Source organism: Hyaena hyaena, unplaced genomic scaffold (genome assembly GCF_003009895.1).
Source record: "Hyaena hyaena isolate Hyena2069 unplaced genomic scaffold, ASM300989v1 scaffold_751, whole genome shotgun sequence".
Classification (NCBI taxonomy): domain Eukaryota; kingdom Metazoa; phylum Chordata; class Mammalia; order Carnivora; family Hyaenidae; genus Hyaena; species Hyaena hyaena.
In genome coordinates, this window is record NW_024081386.1 from 851,613 (window position 1) to 870,559 (window position 18,947).

Sequence of the window (18,947 nt, forward strand, 5' to 3'; positions counted from 1 at the left end):
AAGGAGTTTTAACTACTTTTATTTCATTTTAATATCTTTTTCCCCTAAAAATCTTGGTTCATAATAACACTAGTCTATTTGTTTATTTGCTTAATCCCATAATATAGCCTACTGCTAAAAGTTCTATTAGCATTAATATAGTATTACTATTCACATTACTCCTAATAATAAACCTAGCAAGTGAATTTAAGATTTCTATGCAATTCTTTTTGTTTCTTTTGTTTTTAGGATATTTGCCATGAGTGATGTACAACCATAGTACTGGATTCAAAAATCACTTAAATTCACTCTTTTCTCTCAGTGGCCACATTATCTATTTGGTATAAATTTAGGTTTACTGGTTTTACTTTGGTTGAATTGTAGGGTTTGCTTTCCTTCCCGTTTAACTTTATTTTAAAATATATAAACATGAGGCACCTGGGTGGTTCAGTCAGGTAAGCATCCGAACACAGCTCAGGACATGATTTTGTGATTCAGAAGTTTGAGCCCCACACTAGACTTCTAGCGAAGAGTCTTCCTGGGATTCTCTCTTCCCTCCCCCACTTGCATTCCCCCGCTCTGCCCCTTCTCTAAATAAACTTTATAAACAAACAAGCTTTGCATGGTTTAAAAGCCAAAACCACTTAAAATGGTACTCTCAAGTCGGCACCAACCCTTCTACTCTATTTTCCATATCCTTTGAAGGTAAATGTGTTCATTCATTTCTCATTTATCTTTCCTATAAATATGTCCTCCTATTTTTTCCTTCTTATAGAAAAAATGAGAACCTTGCTGTTTTCACTAAGTAAAATAATTTAGAATTTTAAGTCATTCTTTTTATACACTATTCAATCATATTTATGTACAGTCATTTATTCAACCAGTCCTTCTGATGGACATATATCAATCCCTTGCAATTATAAAAATTCTATAATTAATAATTTTGTGCATGTTTTGTGGTGTTTGTGGTTGCTGCTTTGTCTTTCTTTGGGGAGTGTGTGTGTGTGCGTGCGCGCGGAGGTATATCTACAGAGCCAATTTCAGGAAATGGGACTTAGGGCTCAGCTCAATACATAAAGCAAATATTAACATACGTAAATGGAGAAATAGATGGCAATACAGTAACAGTATGAGACTTTAATACCCTCACTTTCATCTAATGGATAGACTATCCACACAGGAAATAAGAAAGAAAAACTTGGCCTTAAGTATAGGTTAGACCAAATGGACTTAACAGAAATATACAGAATATTTCATACAAAAGCAATAGAATAAGCATTCTTCTGAAGTGCATGTGGAACATTTTCCAGGATAAATTATATGTTAGACCATGAAATAAATCTTAGTAAATTTAAAAAGACTGAAACTGAAGCAAGCATCTTTTCTGACCATAAATGGTATGAAACTAGAAATCAATTATAAGAAGAAAATTGGAAAATTCAGAAGTATGTAGAGATTAAAAACAGCCTACTTCTTGGGGTGCCTGGGTGGCTCAGTCGGTTAAGCGTCTGACTTTGGCTCAGGTCATGATCTCACAGTTCGTGGGTTCGAGCCCCACGTCAGGCTCTGTGCTGACAACTAGCTCAGAGCCTGGAGCCTGCTTCAGATTCTGTATCTCCCTCTATCTCTGATCCTCCCCTGTTCTCTCTCTCTCTCTCTCACACACACACACAAATAAAAAAAAACATTTCAAAAAAAAAAAAAAAAAACCTACTTACCAATTCATGGGTCAAAGAAGAAATTAAAAGAAAAAAGTACTATGAGGCAAATGTAAATGAAAATGCAAGGCACTGAAACATAAGATACAGCAAAAACAATCCTAAGAGGGATATTCATAGTGATAAATGCCTACCTACCAACAATCAAAAAATCTCAAATAAACAACCTAACTTCACACTTCAGGGAACTAGAAATAGAATAAACCAAACCCAAAATTAATAGAAGGAAAGAAATAAGATCATAATAAAAATAGAGACTTAAAAACAATAGAAAAGATTAGTAAAACTAAAATGTGGATTTTTGAAATGAAAATGGACAAACTTTAGGTAGACTTGCCAAAAAAAAGAAGGAAAGGAAAGAAAAGGAAAAAGAAAAAGAAAAAGAGGGGCCCTTGGGTGACTCAGTCAGTTGAGTGTCTGACTCGATTTTTGCTCAGCTCTGTGCAAACAATGCAGAGCCTGCTTAGAACTCATTCTCTCTCTCTCTCTCTCTCTCTCTCTCTCTCTCTCATTCCATCCCCCCCTGCCACCCCCTGCTCTCTCTCAAAATAGATAAACTTAAGAAAAAAAAGAAAAGTAAAAAAGAAGACTAAATGAGAAATGAAAGATAGACATTATGTAAAACTGATACCACAGGAATACAAAAGATCCTAACAGACTACTATGAACAATTATATGCCAAACTTGAAATCCTAGAAGAAATGAATGAATTCCCAGAAACATAACCTACCAAGATTGAGTCTTGAATAAAAACATCTGAACATACAAATTATTAGAAGATTTAATTGGTAATTTAAAAACAAAACTCCCAACACACAAAAGTCCAGGACCAGACAGCTTCACTGATGAATTCTACCAAAAAATAGGAATTAATACTAATCCTTCTTAAACTATTCTGGAGGGGGAGAAGAAACGCTTCCAAACTCATTTTATCAGTCATTATTCTGATACCAAAATGAAACCGCAATGCCACCACCACAACAATAAAATATATAGGCCAATATCCCTGATTAACTCATGTAAAAATTCCCAACAAAATTTTAACAGACCAAATTCAACAATACATTCAAAGAATCATGCACCATGATCAAGCGGAATTTATTCCAGGGATGCAATGATGGTTCAATATACCCAAAATCAGTGTGATACACCACATCAACAAAATGAAGGATGAAAAGCCCATGGTCATTTCAATAGATGCAGAAAAAGCGTTTGACAAAATTCAACATTCACTTCTGGTTTTAAAAAAACACACAATTCAACAAAGTGGGTATGGAAGGAATGTACTTCAACATAATAAAGGTCTTATATGACAAACCTGCAGTTAATATCATATTCAATGGTGAAAAGCTGAAAGATTTTCCTCCAATATCAGGAAGAAGACAAGGATACCCACTTTTGTCACTTTTATTCAACAGAGTACTAAAAGTCTCAGCCAGAGCAATTAGGCAAGAATAAGAAAGGCATCCAAATTAGAGAGTAACAAGTACAACTGCTACTATTTTCAGTGATAGAAATAATATTATATTAGAAAACCCTGAAACCTCCACCAGAAACTTGCTCTAATAAACAAATTTAATAAAGTTGCAAAATACAAAATCAGTAATCAAAAATCAGTTGCTTTTCTACCCACTAAGAACCAACCATCATTGAGAAATGTAGAAAACAAGGCCATCTCTTGCATCAAAAGAATGAAATAGCTAGGAAATAAATTTAGCCAAGGAAGTATAAGACCTGTACACTGAAAACGATAAAACCTCAGTGAAAAAAAGTTAAAAAGAATACAAATAAAATGGAAAGATATCCCACGCTAATGGGTAAGAATTAATTTTGTTAAAATGTCCACAGTACCCAAAGCAATCTACAGATTCAATGTAATCCCTATTAATATCCCAATGGCATTTTTCACAGACAGAACAACCAACCCTAAAATTCGTATGGAGCCACAAAAGAGCTCAATCACCAAAGCAATACTGAGAGAGAACAAAATCTCGATAGCGTATTTCCTGATTTCAAACTAAACTACAAAACTACACTAATTGAAACAGTATGGTATTGGCATAAAAAGACATTTTGATCTATAGAACAAAATAACCTAGAAATAAATCTACATATATGTGATCAATTAATTTACAAGGCAGCTAAGAATGTAAAATGGAGAAAGGACAGTCTCTTCAATAAATATTGCTGAGAAAACTGAACAGCACATGCAAAAGAAAGAAACTGGATCACTTTCTAATACCACACACAGAAACCAACTCAAAATGGATTGAAGACTTGAACTAAGATCTGAAACTATAGAACTGAAAGAAGAAAACAGGCAGTAAGCTTCCTGACATCAAGCTGGCCAATGATTTTTTTTAATCTATGACCAAAGGAAAGACAAGAAATATGAAAATAAACAAGGCAATATCAAACTTTTAAAAAGCTTCTGCATAGAAATCAACAGCAAAATGGAACGTCAACCTACCAAATCAGAGAAAGCATTTGCAAATCACATTTCTGATAAGAGATCAATACCTAAAATATATAAAGAACTCATACAACTCAAAGGCAAAAAAAAAATCTAATTAAAAACTAGGCAAATGAAATGAATAAACATTTTTCCAATGAAGATACACAGATGGCCAAGAAGCACATGAAAAGGCTTTCAACATCACTAATTATCAGGGAAATGCAAATCAAAACCAAGTGAAATATCACCTCATACCTGTTAAAATGGCTTTTATCAAAAGGACACAAAATAATAACTGTTGATAAGGCTGTAGAGAAAAGGAAATTCTTTTGCAAGGCTGATGAGAGTATAAACTGGTACAGTCATTATGGAAAAGAGTATAGAGATTCCACACAAAAGTAAAGACAAAATTACCATATAATCTAGCAATTTCACTTCTGGGTATTTATTTAAAGGAAACAAAACACTAACCCAAAAAAATTTTTGCACCTCCGTGTTCATTGAAGCATTACTTAAAATACCCAAGGCATGAAAGCAACAAGAGTCCACTGATGAAGAAATTGTGATACACACACCCACACACACACCCACAGGAATATTAAGCCTTAAAAAAAGAAATGTTCTGACAACATGAGTGAACCATGAAAACATTATGTTAAGTGTATCAGAGAGAAAGACAATACTTTATGATCTCAATTGTATGTGGAATATAAAGAAACTAAACTGAGCTGAAAGGGAGAGAACAAATTGGTGGTTGCCAGAGGTGAGGGTGAAGGGTGAACAAAATGGGTGAAGGGGATCAAAAGGTATAAACTTCTAGATATAAAATAAGTTATGGGATGTAATATATACAGTACATAACATATAGTACCTGGGATGTAATATTCAGTGACTATAATTCTGTACTGAGTTTTGAATGTTGCTAAAAGTCGATCTTAAATAAGGAGACATATTGAAACTGATTAATCATTTTTGAAGCCAAAATACCATTTTCATCAATCATTTTGACAAATATAAAAAGTCTAAGAATATACAGCGTTACTGAACTTATGAGGACCCTGGTAGTCTCACGCATTTTGAGGGGAAGTATTAATTGCTATAACCTTCTGTTAAATTCATGTGACTTATAAACTGTGGGAATTTCTGATAGGATTTCTTATATAGTATCATATGCATGCAAATATAAAAGTATACGGATTTTTATTATTGTATTTTTCTAGTTGCAAAAGACTAAAGCAATATAATTGCCCATCAGTTAAATGAAGTAGGTTACATGCAGACAATGAAATACTTGATAACCATTACTGAACTGGAGGTTCACCCCAATGCACTGATTAGGGAAAGATTGTTAAGACTTTAAAATGATAAAGGTGCAGAAGAGAAGGCGTAAACAGTCTTCTCTCATTTATTCTGTTAAAATAAGGCAACATGCTTGTATATGCATGTGAAGTTTCTGGGAGTTTCTGCAAGACCATTTTGATTCTGAAGAAGGCGCTGAAGGTCTGAGGTCAGAGAGACATTTACTTTTCATTATGCAGTGAATTTTTTTTTGCCATATGCAAGTATTACATTTGAGATTTCAAAAGAAAGTACTAGAGACAGAGAAAGAAGTGATTGGATTTAAAACAAAACCAGTGTTGGGGACAGGCATCTAGTCATCCATGGTGGATGTGTGGAAGGGAGAGCTGTACTGTTTGCAATGCGAAATTCTCTGTGTTGAAGTTGGATGATATATCCTCAACACCTCAAATTCAGGGACTCTACTGACCTCTGACTCTAGGATTGGTTCCCATGAGAAGTGAAAATTTGTTGAGAGGGTGACAAGCAGAGCTTATATTTGGTTTTACTGGATAGAAAAACTGGATATTTTGAGGCAAGCTTCAGAATAGATGACACAATTGGAAGTGCCAGAGTACAGTTTATAAACTGGGGAAGTGCTTTGAAGCTGAGGGTTTCTTTTGCAGACTGGGAAGCCTGCTTAGCAGGTGGGATTCCACTAGCTGTAGGTTCACTTGCAAAAGCTTTCTGCCAAATGCAAAATCCACACAATAAGCAGTTTTCTAACTACATCCCTGGAGACCAAGCTTGTTAAGATTGTTCTTCCCTAAACAAATGTGTATTTGAAAAATGGGAAAATACTTATTTCACAGTTATCTTGTGGTCCTAGGGACAGCTCTAAGAGTCTCCTGTTGAACTACGACCAACCTGAGGGACATATTAGCTGATGCTGGCAGGGGTCAGTCCTAGGGGTCAGTTCTGGGCCGAGTGCTCCTTAATGATGTCTTGTCCTCCAACAAAGGACAGGCTCATCAAGAGTACAGGGGGCCTCAATCATTCGGAAGGAAGCAGCATGCTGGACACAACAGAATCCAAATTATGTTAGTAAATTGGAAAGGCAAAGAAGAAAAACAAACAGAAGGAAAGAAAAAATGAGAAGTATTGAAGATACTAAAAAGGAAATAACCAAAATCTAGGCAAAGCACTATTTATAATGAAACCTGGGAGTCAGTGTAAGCAACAAGCCCTTGGTCAGTGTTTAGCCAGAAAATCCATGGCTGTGAATCACAGACAATGGAAGAAAATGATTCTTTTATACCGAGAGCTAGTCAGGCATCATTTTGAGATCTCTTTTCATTTCTGGGTTCCAATACCTGCCTGGAAGGATATTAAATAAATCAGACATGGTGATATGTCTGATAGATAGGACTTAAATGGAAATATAGAAGCAGCAAATGCCATGTACATAGATTTCTAAGAAGCATTATGTGAGTGACTTCAGGAAGCATGCCTTAACCTCATAGTAGCTGAAAAGTCTACATAAAAGGTTCATGTCAGGGCACCACTATGTTTTTTTAATGTTTGTTTATTTTTTAGAGAGACAGAGACAGAGCAGAATGGGGGAAGGGCAGAGAGAAAGGGAGACACAGAATCCGAAGCAGGTTCTAGGTTTTGAGCTGTCAGCAAAGAGCCTGACATGGGGCCCAAACTCAGAGTGCCAGGTCATGACCTGAGCTGAAGTTGGAAACTTAACCAACTGAGCCACCCAGGCATCCCTACACCACTAGGTTGTTGTTTTTTTGTTTTATTATTATTATTTTTTTTTAGTGTTTTATTTATTTCTGAGACAGAGAGAGAGAGAGACAGCATGAGCAGGGGAGGGTCAGAGAGAGGGAGACACAGAATCCGAAACAGGCTCCAGGCTGTCTGTCGGCACAGAGCCTGAGCCTGATGCGGGGCTCAAACCCACAAACCGCGAGATCATGACCTGAGCTGAAGTTGGACGCTTAACCAACTGAGCCACCCAGGCACCCAGCTACACCACTAGGTTTTGATGGTGTTGAAATCATGCTCTATTTTAATTCAAATAACCCTGGGAGCCAGTTAAGGAGATAACTGCCTTTGTGTTACAGACTGCCATGGGGCTCTATACTGCTTACTAATAATACTTACTGAAATAATAAATACATAATTCTCTCTACAAATATTTGAGCACCTACTGAGTGCCAAACACTATTCCAGGCACTGAATTCCCTTAAATTCTATTCTTTAGCCAGTTCTTTGTAGAGTTCATCTCTTCCTTAAAGTAACAAATCTTATACAGCTAGTAAAAGCCAGCTGACACTCTCAATTTTGCCTGGAGATCTCTTTGTGCAAACCCAAAACATCATTAGTTACATTTTCCATCTTCTAAGCTACCACAGGAGACTGCTTTTACCAAGTATTTCACAATTATATAGAATGGCTCCAATTTTTCCAGTTTCCTATAGCATTGACATTTTTTCCAGCCTCTGGCCCATTTTCAGAGATGAAGCCAATGATATATTGTTGGTCTTAACACCTCACTCTTAGCATCAATTCCTATAGAATTGAATTTATCTTTTGTCACCAAAAAGTCACATAACAATCAACTGTAAAACATACTTGCTTAAAACAGTAAGTAAATACCCATGAACTTGTAGATCAGTTGGACAGGTTGCTGACCATAACTGAACTCATTCATGGCTCTGCTCAGCTGCAGGTTGGCAATATCGCTTTGCTGACCTACAATGGACTCAGTTTAGGTAACTAGAGTGACTTGACACTCTGCCACATGCCTTTCTTCTCCAGCAACACAACCCAGGTTTGTACTTAAAGCAATCAGAGAGAAGCAATAGAGCAAGTAGAAATGAATAAGACTTCTTGCCTCAAATTCATCAAAGGAAATCATGTGGCTGAATTCACTGTCAAAGAGAAGGGACATCTTGACCACCACTAGGTAACAACAGCTACAAAGTCACATGTGAAGGGCACGGATACAGGGAGGGATAAATAATTGGGGCAATTAGCTCAATAAATCTACCAAAGAGAGTAGGGCCATAGTTCATACATAAAATTAGGCCTTGGTGACAGTGGGAGTGGTAAAAAGAAAACAGCAAAATCTGGCTCTTTGTGGAGGTTGAGGGGATATAATATTCTGGCTGCCCAGATGCACATGAGAGAAAGTGTCGGAGGCCACACTGGCTCCGACAAGTCCAGAGGTCCCTGAAGGATGGACGGTGTCAGAGAAAGAAAATGAGAGAGCCCCGAGATTCTTTCTGATCAACAGGCAGGCATCTCTGTCCTGTCGGTTTTGGTATCTTTATTTTAAGGTTCAGCAACAAGATGAAGTCATAGGAAGGAATTTCTTACAATGGGAGGCCTTTTGTGATATCAATTAACAGAATGTTCATAGTGAAAAACAGCATAACATACAAGTTAAATTGTATATAGATAAGCTAGGAGTTATTCTGTCTGGCCCTCAAGAAGATAAATGTTTCTGAATTGGTTTATTTGTGGAAACTAACATGGGGGCCCTAAATTGTCAGTCTTTGCACCTGGGTTTATGTTTTAGCTACTCTTATCTATCCTCATCCCAGTTGCCAGTGTAAAGGAGGGTGTTAGTGGAATGTAGGCCTTGAGGAAGGGACTGCTATGCTTCACCAATTAGCAAAGATATATGTAGTAACTTATGTTCTGCCCTGAAATAGGCTCTTTGTCTCAGGGCCAGGCTCAATTGTAACTCTTGTGTTCTTAACCCCTTAAGTCTTGGATCTGCAAGGCCCATAGGAAGAGCCTTTTGACAATCGCCCATAGAGCTTTCATCTAAAGTCTCTTTTGTAAAGGCAGGAATATGCTTTTCCTTATGAGGTATCTGTATTCAGAATATGGGTCTGATATGGAATATTGAGAGGCCTGGTCAATACCAGCAGGCTCATTTCCAGCATGAGCCAGTAGTAGCAGAAGGAGATACTAGTCTTCATTTCTCATGGCAGCCGTGCAAACATTGCCATTTCCTTGCTGTGACTGCCATCCAGAAAGGCCGGTGTGGCTCCCGGCAAGAAAGAAAAAAATTGATACTGACAAAAGTTTAACCTGAGGATGTGGGACAATAAACTTGGTATTAATTGAGGTAGAAAGAGTGAACAGTAAACAGGTATGAAAAAGACTCTTAGGACTTTCATTAGGGACACTGTCCAAGTTAAAGTAACTGCAAAACACATCACCTTGAGTAGCTTATTAACAACCACATGGATATCGATATTGCTCTCAAGTCTGTGGTCTGGGAAGGGCTCAAGAGGAATAGCTCATCTCTTCCCCATTCGCCATTAGCTACAAAGGCTTGAGGGCAGGAAGCTGGGACCATCTGAAGGCTTGCTGTCTCATGTGTCTGGCAGTTGATGCTGGGAAGACTTAAACAGCTGGGACCTAGAAAAGATAGGGAACCTCAGGCATCTCTATTTTTGTCTGACCTCATCATAAAGTCTCTATGATACGGTGGCTTCAGGGTAGCCACTTACATGTCAACCGAGGACTCCCAAGGTAAGAGTGTTAAGAAAGGCAGCCAGGCAGAAGTTTATTATTAACCTTATTAGTTTTTCTAAACGAGTCTCAGAAGTCATACACTTCCACTGTATTATATTCATTAGAAGGGAGTCACTTTCAAGGTCAGTTCACTTTTAAAGGAAAGGGACTTAGACTCTCTCTTATGGGAAGGAACTGTCAAAGCATTTGTGGACATCTTTTTCAAGCCCCACAAGCATGATAAGCAAGGCATTTGTAAAATTTCCAAGGAGAGGGGACAAGGAGAAACTCAGATTTACCAACCTGGAGTTCAGAGTAGAAATCCAAGCCAGTAATGTAAGTGTTTTTTTTAATGTTTTATTTATTTCTGACAGAGAGGGAGAGAGGTAGCATGAGCAGGAGAGAGTCAGAGAGAGAGAGGGAGACACAGAATCGGAAGCAGGCTGCAGGCTCTGAGCTAGCTGTCAGCACAGAGCCCGACGTGAGGCTCGAACCCACAAACTGTGAGATCATGACCTGAGCCAAAGTCAGACCCTCAACTGACTGAGCCACCCAGGCATCCCCAGTAATGTAATTTTAAGAGCCAGAGAAAAGATTCATATACCAAGTCACAGAACATGCAAAACTTAAAGCCTGGAGAGATGAGGCAGAAGCAGCAAACAAGGTAAGAATGGATGGTTAAAAAGAAAAAATCTGTGGAGGAAAAAACAAAAAGTATGACTTTTCAATAATTATTTTCCACACAAAATGTAAGCTATATAATGGCAACAACTATTATCTTTCACCTTGCAAATTTCTAGCATATCTGTAGAAACTCAAAAATAAAATTATTGGATAAATAGATGTTAAACTCTTATAGAAGATTCAAGGTTGGGACTCAGTGCCTGGGAGGATGGGAAGGAGCTTATGGTGAAGAGTCTAATTCTTGGAATATACATAAAGCAGGTAGAAATGCATTTCTGGACTCCTGTAATAAGTCTGAGTCAACTGATATATCACAGATATGGAATGTGACATATAAGGAGAGGATTGATCCTCCAAAGAAGGAAGACAACAGAGAAATCAATGGCACAATCTTGAGGAGCACAATTTCTTACATTACCCACCCCCTGCCATATGCCAAGCTCCAGTTCTTGTTTAACTTTCCAGGCTCACCTGATATCTTCCTTCCCTCTTAATTACTATGCTCTAGCCACGATAAACACCTTTTCCAAAATGATATTGTTGATCTGTAGCATCACAGGACTTTTTTTAAATCAATATTTGACATGATTTACCACATTTTAGATATGTTTGCCCAGTGTCCCCATCTGCCCCTGCTATTTGGTCTAGGATCAGGAGCAAAATGACAGTAAGGGAGAATGAAGCTGAAGTCTAGCATATCAAGGCCAACTTGCTAAAAGATAGGCCAGATGGGAATAGAAAATAGAGAATATATATTGAGTGAGTGCAGCATGCACTATACATGTTACATCACTTAATCCTCACAGCAACCCTGTATATTTGGTATTAAAGCTATTTTACAGAAAACAGAAGTTAAATTTTTCTTAGGTCACATAACTAGCGGTTGGATCCAATACTCAGAAGCAATGAATGTAATATGTATGCGAACTCAGTCATAGGAAGCTCAGGAAACTCAGCTACTGAAAAACTAGTGTTCAAAAGCAGTTATCAAAATCATAGGTAAAATCTTTGGGAACTCAGAGGGCAAGCTAGAATCACAAGGGGAAGTAGCTGCAAAAGGAATCTGTTCAGGCAGTATAAATTTGAACAAATTAAATCACAGTTGACATTTCTAATAGAATTATAGTATCTGCAGGAGTCCTTTGAACAGCATCTAGAGATAGCATTTGCATTTCATATGTTTGTAATAATTAGCCATTATGAAAGGCAGCGTTGGTGGAGATATTTACAGAGCTGCACATATATTTATAGTTACCTATACAATCACAGGTGAGCAGAACACTTCACTGTTCATTTAATGGGTATTTAAATGATAGCCTGAATCACTGGATCAACTCTTGTTGAGATAATATAGCTTTGCAAAATAACAGCAGGACCACAGAGAAATGCTCTTGGAAACCATGCTATAATGTATAATTGTGGGAAATTTGGTCCACGATAATGTGACCTGAGGGTAATACACATAAGCACAGGAGGTCTTCTCTTTCATTGCAGTAGAGGCCTTAGTAATCAAACAAGTATTTGTTGAGAATTATTATGTATCAGGTACCATGGGGAATACGAAGATGAAAAGAACCAGTCTTTGTCCTCCAAGAGCTTACAACTACAGAATGTAACTGGCAGTCCCAGGTAACAAACTCACATGTAAAGGAAGTGTAAAGCACATGGTAATTACCTTAACCCAACCTCCCATAAAAGAAAGAAATCACTATGAGTTGGAGGTAGTTTGGGAAAGAGTCCCACAGACTGTGAAGACACAAATGAGCAAAATTTCCGCGGAGAAAAGAGGCATCATGGGTTCGGGGGAAGTAGGTGGCCAAGTCTAGCCCAAAGGAAGGATTCATACTGTACATCAAAAGAACTTGAGACTTGAATGGAAAATTTGGCCTAGCTTTAGAGTCTGAACTCAATCCACTGAAGACAATTATACAGTAATACGACATAGTAAAACATTTTAGGAAGTGTTTTTGGTAAACAATGCAAAATGATTTGGTCCTCCTAGTATTTTCTTTCCTCCCTCAATATATAGAAAAATAATGTAACTTTAATATATCTTCCAATGAAATGGTCTATTGTCATTTTCTCCATGAGAAGATTCTTTCCCTCAGTAAGTCTTCAAGATCCAAAAGAGATACATTTACTAAGTTGGCCTTTTTGCCACATTATGGAATGCTCACCCTCCATATTCAACTCTAATTTATATCAAAGTCATTTGTGTATAATCAAACTGGTCCATCCACTGGTTTTATATTTTATCATCTGAAAAATTATATCAGTCCCTTGGAAAAATGGATTTTACTCCAAACAAAGTCATTTGACAACTTCAGGAATTAGTTTTCAGCCATCCATCTATCCTGGGTGAGAAGCCACGATAGTGAATTTTTTCTACAGCAGATACATGTTGAACCTGGATCTAAGAGAAGGGAATGGAGATCAAGTAATAAAAGACTAACAAAAGATGCATATAAAATATAAACCCAATTTGTTGATAATAGCAAAGGTTACTGATGCCACCATGAGCAAAAACTCAGGATCAACCAGCCAAATTATTCAAACATCTCTTTCCTGTATTGGGAGAGCCTAGGATAGTCTTAGATCATCTCATTCAAGAAAAGCTCCCAAGAAACAGCCAGAAGTACAGGAAATTGGAATTGATACAGGAAAAGGGAGTAGAAATAGCTGGGGCACTTTTCTAACAATTTGGTCAACAACACATAATTCCAGGTTTCAAAAATCTTGTCAAGTATGTGGGTGTGAGTCTGAGAAGAAAGTGGAATAACCAAAAGGACCACCAAGTGAAGGTCAAAGCAGAATACAGTAAACATCAGTGTCTTTGGACACAGGGGATACTGGGACCTAAAGGGTATTTAGATGTCATGCTATGAATGATGTTCTCTTTATCTCTAATATGAGAAATTTAAAAAAAAATAGCTGTAGGCATCTGAAGGAAATAAAGTGAAGTGTTACCCAGAAAACACTACTTTTTTAAAGGCAGTAGGCAACTTGATTTTATGGTCCTAACCCATAATGATTTGCTTAAATTCCTTCTGAGGAAAAGAGAGCAGAAACCAAAAATCAGTAATCACTAGTTGCTATTTCAGAATTGTTTCTGACCTCAGATTAATAATTCTATCCACCTTTACACAGGGAACTTTTGCTTCAATTCTTTTAGAATCACAACCACCAGCACACATCTTCCATGTGGATATGTTGTGTGAAGCACTTTACATTAGATTGTTTAATATTTATAATATTCCTAATAAACTATTGGGGCTTTGTCAAGACAAAAACTTCTGCACAGTGAAGGAAACAATCAACACAATTAAAAGGCAGACTATGGAATGGGTGGAGATATTTGCAAATGACATACCTGATGATAAACGGTTAGTGTCCAAAATCTATACAGAATTTATCAAACCCAACACCCAAAAAACAAATAATCCAGTTAAGAAATAGGCAGAAGAGAAATATGGCAGAGTAGTATGGGGACCATGAGCTTATTTCATCCCTGAAATGCAGCTAAATCTGCATCAAGCCATTTTGAACACCTAGGAAATCGATTTGAGGATTAATGCAGCAATCTGCATAATTTAAGCCAGAGAATTTAGTAGGTAAGTGTTGAGAAGAGGTGAATTCAGGGAAGGAAAAGCCACAGAGGGTAGGGACCCATTTTCATGGAGGACAGAGAGAAAAAGAGAAAGGGGAGAGTGCACCACATCGGGATCACACAAGAAAAGCATTGCCCCTGATAGTAGTTATAGATAGAGAAAGATTGAAAACACTCAGAGATGACTTGACCAGAAATCTGTTACCCAAAACCATCGACAGGGAAAAAGGAGAGGGTATCAATACCACCTGGATCCTATGAACAGTAGAGCACAAAGTCCAAAGTTTCAGAGCTCAGTGCCTGGCAGTGCTCTGGTGAGAAAGTAGGGCAAGTCCCCAGGAACAAGAAGCATGGTCTGACGAGGTCGTGTGCCACATGGTGAGAAGAACCAGGGAACTCCCTGATTGGAGTGTATTTGGTAGAAGCCATATGGCCTCCCCATGTGCAAAAGTCCTGGCAGACCCCAGAGAGCTGCAACGTTTACTGATATTGAAACAAAGATGCCAGAGTACAGCAAAACCTGGTGCTGGCTGCATGTTGTGATTTACCAAAAACTCCGAGCCTCTGCCATTGTATGATGATGCCAATGCTTCTGGGACAAGCTGACACATGGTCACTACTCAGTGAGAACCTCCCCCAAGAGAATCATCATGGGTCCAGGCTGCAGGGAGCCCCTAGAGTGTGGGGTTTTGAGACACAGCCAGATCAGAGATATTACTAGACAGAAGTGCCACTTAGCAGACAGCTTAGACACAGGGTTAAGGCAGGGAGCATTCCAAAGCCTTAAACAAAGTAGGAGTGCTTGATTGCTTATCTGTGAGGGCACAAAATTCCCATGGAGAGACAAGAGAGCTGGGTGAATCCATTTTACATCTGTAGTGCACCAGGCACGCACACAGAGAATAACTCCAATGAGCTAAGCAGTGCCACCAAGTAGAAAACAGAGCTGTTACAAGAAGCCCTGCCCACCTGCACCTTCCAGGCACATCCTCCAGAAAACCAGCACAAATCCCTTCCACATGCTTGGTCTACAGACTCTAGTCTGCTTCAAAGTTTCAGTTCTAGAAGAAACTGGATGTAATGTTATTTGGGTTTCATTCTGTTTGCCTTTCATTTGTTCATCCTCTCTGCTAAAGTTGTTTTCTTGGTTCTTTCTTTTTTCTTGGATTCAGAAAGAGCAAATTTTTTATTATTTTTTACTCTATTTTAAAAAAATTTTTTTTAAGTTTTAAATTTTGCTAACTTTTCCTTTCTCTTTTTTTTCTTTTCTATCAAGCTTCTCTCAAAAAGCACACTGAAACATACTTAGGATCTAACTTCTTTTGTTTGATTTGTTTTGTTTTTAATTTTTTAATTTTTATTTTTTATTCTTTTTTTCTTCCTCCCAAATCACAAGATGGAGGGATTCACCCCAAAATAAAGAACAGGAAGAAATGACTGCCAGAAATTTAATCAACACAGATATAAGTGAAATGTCTCAAGTAGAATTTAAGACCACAATTATAAGAACACTATTTGGGGGTGAAGAAAAATCATGGAAGACACAAGATACTCCCTTTCTGCAAAGATTTAAAAAAAACAAATGAATGTCATGATGGCAAGGATGGATGAAGCAGAGCAGCACATCAGTGATATAAAAGATAAAATTATGGAAGATAATGAGGCAGAAATAAAGAGGGACACAAAGGCAAAAGATCACAATACAAGCGTTAGAGAATTCAACAACTTATGAAAGAGGAGTAACATTCATATCAGAGGAGTTCCAGAATATGAAGAGAAATAAAAAGGGGCTGAAGGTTTATATCAGCAAATTATAGCTGAAAACTTTCCTAATCTGGGAAATGCCAAAAGCGAAGAAGCACATAGAACTTCCATTAGATTCAAAAAGTGACCATCACTAAGGCATATCACAGTCAAATTCACAAAATACAAAGACAAGGAAAATATCATGAGAGCAGCAGGGGAAAAAGTCCTTAACCTATAAGGGAAGACATATCAAGTTTACAGAACTGTCCACAGAAACTTGGCAGGCCAGAAAAGTGGCAGTATATATTCAATGTGCTAAGTTACAAAAATATGCAGCCAAAATTCTTTCTCCAGGAGAGCTGTCATTCAGAATAGAAAGAGAGATAAAGAATTACTCCAACAAATAAAAACTAAAGGAGTTCGTGACCAGTAAACTAGTCTGGCAAAAATCTTTAAGGGGGACTCTTTAAGTATAGAAGAACAAAACAAAACAAAGTAAAACAAAAAAAGACCAAAACCAACAAAAACTACAAAAGGCCAGAGAACATCACCAGAAACACCAATTCCCTTGAGAATTGCCTTGACAACACAATGGGACTAAATTTATATCTTGCAATAATCACTCTAAATGTAAATGGACTAAAAGATCCAATCAAAAGACATAAGTTATCAGAATGAATAAGAAACAAGCAAAAAATAATAAGACCCATGTATAATGCTGCGTACAGGGTCTTTTAGACCTAAAGACATGTGCAGATTGAAAGTAACAGGATGGAGGGGCGCCTGGGTGGCTCAGTCAGTTAAGCATCAGACTTCAGCTCAGGTCATGATCTCATGGTTAATGAGTTCAAGCCCCACATCGGACTCTGTGCTGACAGCTCAGAGCCTGGAGCCTGCTTCAGATTCTGTGTCACCCTCTCTCTCTCTGCCCCTCCCTCATTCATGCTCTGTGCCTATCTCTGAGAAATAAACAAAACAAAATAATTTAAGATGGAGAGCCATCTATCATGCTAACGGATGTCAAAAGAAAGCTGGGGTAGCATTATGTCAGAATTAAGGAGTCTATCTACCAAGATCAAACAATTATACATATTTATGCCCCTAACTTGTAAATCCCCAAATATATAAATCACAAACTCCTGGATAATAATGCAAAAGTAAGGGACTTAAACACCCCACTTATAGCAATGGATAGATCATCTAAGCAGAAAATCTGCAAGGTTGTGGCATCTGGGTGCCTCAGTCGGTTAAACTTCCAACATCAGCTGAGGTCACGATCTCACATTCGTGAATCAGAGCCCTGCATCGCACCCTGTGCTGTAAGCTCAGAGCTTGAAGCTTGCTTTGGATTCTGTATCCCCCCTGTCTCTCTGCCCTTCCCCCTCATGCTCTGTCTCTCTCAAAAATAAAACATTAAAAAAAGTTTTTAGAAAACATACAAGGAAAAAAATGGTTTGAAGGACAACACTTGACCAGATGGACTTTACAGACATATTCAGAACATTTCATCCTAAAGGAGAATCCACATTCTTCTTTAGTGCACATAGAACATTCTCCAGAATAGATCATATACTGTGTAACAAGTCAGCCCTCAACAAGTACAAAAAGACCAGTATGATACCATGCATATTTTCAGACCACAATGCTTTGAAACTTGAAATTAAGCACAAGAAAAAAATTTGGAAAGACCACAAATATTTTGAGATTAAAGAACATCCTACTAAAGAATGAATGAGTTAACCAGGAAATTAAAGAGGAGATTAAAAATTATATGAAAGCCAGTGAAAATAGAACTCCCCTATGACCCAGCAATAGCACTGCTAGGAATTTACCCAAGGGATACAGAAATGCTGAGGCATAGGAGCACATGTACCCCAATGTTCATAGCAGCACTCTCAACAATAGCTAAAACATGGAAAGAGCCTAAGTGTCCATCAACGGACAAATGGATCAAGAAGATGTGGTTTATCTATACCATGGAATACTACATGGCAATGAGAAACAATGAAATCTGGCCATGTGTAGCAACATGGATGGACCTTGAGGGTGTTATGCTGAGCGAAATAAGTCAGGCAGAGAAGGACAAATATCATATGTTTGCACGTACAGCAGGATTAGGAGGAACTTAACGGAGGAACAAGGGGGAGAAGGGGGGAAATGGTGGGGGAAAGGGAGAGAGGCAAACCATGAGAGACTCTTGAATGCTGACGAAAACTGAGGACTGATGGATGTGGGGGGGAGGAGGGATGGGCAAGGAGGAGGGCACTTGTGGGGATGAGCACTGGGTGTTATGTGGAAACTAATTTGACAATAAACAATTTGTAAAAAAAAAAAAAAAAAGGAAAAGAAAGAAAAGAAAAAGAAAATGAAAACAACAGTCCAAAACCTTTAGGATGCAAAGGCAGTCTTAAGAGGGAAGAATATAACAATCCATGCCTTCCTAAAGAAGGAAGAGGGGTTTCAAATACACAACCTAAACATACACCTAAAGGAGCTGAAAAAGAAATAGAAAATTTGAACAGACCCATAGCCAGGAAAGAAATTGAATCATTAATCAAAAATCACCTAACAAGATTCCAGGGCCAGGTGGCTTCCCAGGGGAATTACACAAAACATTTATTTTAAAAAAAATTTTAAGTTTATTTTGAGAGAGATAAAACACAAGCAAGGGAGGAGCAGAGAGAAGAGACAGAATCCCAAGCAGGCTCTATACCCGTGTAAAGCCCAATGTGGGGCTAGAACTCACAAACTCTGAGATTACGACCTGAGCCAAAACCAAGAGTCAGACACTTAATTGACTGCACCACACAGGCACCAATTCTACCAAATATTTAAAGAAGAGTTAACACCTATTTTTCGAAAACATTTCAAAAAATAGAAATAGGAGGAAAGCTTCCAAACTCATACTATGTAGCCAGCTTTACCTTGATTCCAAAAC

At 37.9% G+C, this 18,947-nt stretch overlaps 1 non-coding gene across 1 annotated transcript; it reads left to right on the top strand.

The window, feature by feature from the left end:
• The first annotated feature begins 1,460 nt into the window (after positions 1 to 1,460).
• Positions 1,461 to 1,545, top strand: TRNAQ-UUG. The gene has a single exon. It is a non-coding gene; the product is annotated as a tRNA-Gln (tRNA).
• The last annotated feature ends 17,402 nt before the right edge of the window (positions 1,546 to 18,947 follow it).